Genomic DNA, 2244 nt, shown 5'->3' on the forward strand with positions numbered 1-2244 from the left:
AGCTAAATAAAACTCTATGCAAATGGGAACTGTTATTTTCATCAAAGGCCTGGAGGTGCATCCAATAAATAAAAAACATGAACAGGCTCATCATCTGAAGGGCCTGAATCAGAAGAGACTGAGGAAGACGGAGGGTAGACATGAAGATAGCTTCATGTGAAAACTGTGGTCTTAGGTCTCTCAAGAGTTAAAGTGTTCTGCTCCTCTGGCGGGAGGTTGTGTAAGAAGTCTGTCCCCCACTCCGCCGTGCGAAGGGGATCCCGCCGCCTCCTCTCGCTGCTGTCTCTGCCCGGCACCGCCGTCACTGCAGAGGGGACCATGCCGGGCGCTGCGGCCCCGTAGAGGGGAGTGGAGCCCGGCCCTCGGGGGCAGCGGGCTCCGCGGCAGAACCCGCCCACTACCCGACCGGGCGGCCGAGGAGGCGGAGGCGGCGGAGGGGAGGCGAGAGGGAGACGAGAAAACGGGCTGCATAATTGAAAAAAGCTCTTGAAGATGCTAAAGAACTTGTTGAATGATTAAGAGACCATGACAACAGAAACCTTTGGAAGGTAATCAATGTGCAAAGGCTTTCAGAAGAAGCTCCAATCTTGCTTTACACGACAGAATCCACACTGGAGAGAAACCATAAGTTATGAATGTACTCACTGGAAAGACTTTGTCAAAGAGCTTCAGTTTTGCTTTACATCAAAAAATCCACAGAGAATATATATATGTGTGTGTGTGTGTGTGTGTGTGTGTGTGTGTGTGTGTATACATATATTATATGTTATATGTTATAAATATAAATGTATTATTTATATTTGCCTTATAAATGTAATCAATGTGGAAAAAAAAACCTTTTAAACTCAGGTCCATTCTTAATCTGCATCAGAGAATCCACACTGAGGAGAAAGTTCATGAATGTAATCAATGTGGAAATGCTTTTACAAAGAAATCATAACAATGCAGCAGAATCTCTGATTCAACAAACCAAAGGTCTCCACAAGTAAGTAGAAGCAATGAAACAGTATCAAGAAGAAATTCAAGAGCTCAGTGAGTCTGCAAGACACCGACCATGAACTACATTAGTTACAGGAATTCAGCAAGAAAACAGACAAATCAGGGAATAGCAGAAAGAAAGTAAAGAATTTCCCCCATATTTTGGAGAACACCAGTCTACTTTTGAACTTATAATGAGCAAGTACCAACAGCAGGATGTTTAGGTTGCCAGGGGCCAGCAAAAAGGATGACCCAGGTATTACAATGAAGTTAAAGACTAACATTCCAAGGAATTACCAATACATGGGGTCAGGTTACCAAAATGTCAGTGATAAGGAAGAAAGCTATTGAAATTGATGAGCAGCAGGGTTGCAAGAAGCAGGAATGAATTTTTCAACCTGAACAAGAAATCAGAGACTTGAAGAAATCCTTCAAATAACTGGAGAATCATTCCTGAAGTTCAAGAAAGACGAAGCATCAGAGAATACATCTTTGTCACCATTGGTAAACAGCAGGGATTTGAGCCTGAGGAAGAGCTAAAGAACCTGGAAAATCACTGAGCTTCTATTGGATAGCTCCTTATAAGGAACCAGGGTTTACTTAAAAAGTTGTTGATGGGGGGGGGGGAGGCATAGCCAAGATGGCGGAAGGAAAGCAGTGACTTGCTAGAGATCTCCCCCAAACCCCTCCAAATACCTACAAAAAATGGCTCTAAACAAATTCTAAAGCAGCAGAACCCACAAAAAAACAGAATAAAACAAATTTCCAGCCCAAGACAACCTGGATGGCTGATCCGGAAGGTATATCGCGCTGGGCTGGGAGAGGAGCGCAGTTCGGCTTGGGTGCGCAGGCCGCAGTGACCCTGGAGCAGTCTCAGAGGACTGAATAGCGGGCAGCTGTGGCGGTTTCCAGACTTATCAACCCAAGAACACCAAAGACAACTTAGAAGGTCAGTGGGAAAAGTCTGTTACTGGGGTGAGAGAAGAAGCTAGATCTCAGCCTCCCTGAGGGCAGTGGCTAGCTTCTGAGTTTCTGGCCCACAGACTGAGGGGGAATAGAGCGGCTGATCAGAGGGGGATTACAAGGATCTCTTTGCCAGTGCTGAGGCAGGAATCTCTTGCTTTGCCTGTGCTTGGATCTGGGTCACAGTTCTGAGGGGCGGTCCTGGGGTGAGGAGGAGCACCGGTGTGGTGGAGTTTGTTGTGGCAGTGGAGAGGAAACACCTCGCCCCTTATCATAGCACCTTGGAAGAACTGACAATTTTCA

At 46.0% G+C, this 2244-nt stretch overlaps 1 pseudogene; it reads left to right on the top strand.

The window, feature by feature from the left end:
- The first annotated feature begins 479 nt into the window (after positions 1-479).
- On the top strand, positions 480-1518 carry LOC114043620 (annotated as a pseudogene).
- The last annotated feature ends 726 nt before the right edge of the window (positions 1519-2244 follow it).

The sequence above is a fragment of the Vombatus ursinus genome, unplaced genomic scaffold, assembly GCF_900497805.2.
Source record: "Vombatus ursinus unplaced genomic scaffold, bare-nosed wombat genome assembly UNPS02014770.1, whole genome shotgun sequence".
Classification (NCBI taxonomy): domain Eukaryota; kingdom Metazoa; phylum Chordata; class Mammalia; order Diprotodontia; family Vombatidae; genus Vombatus; species Vombatus ursinus.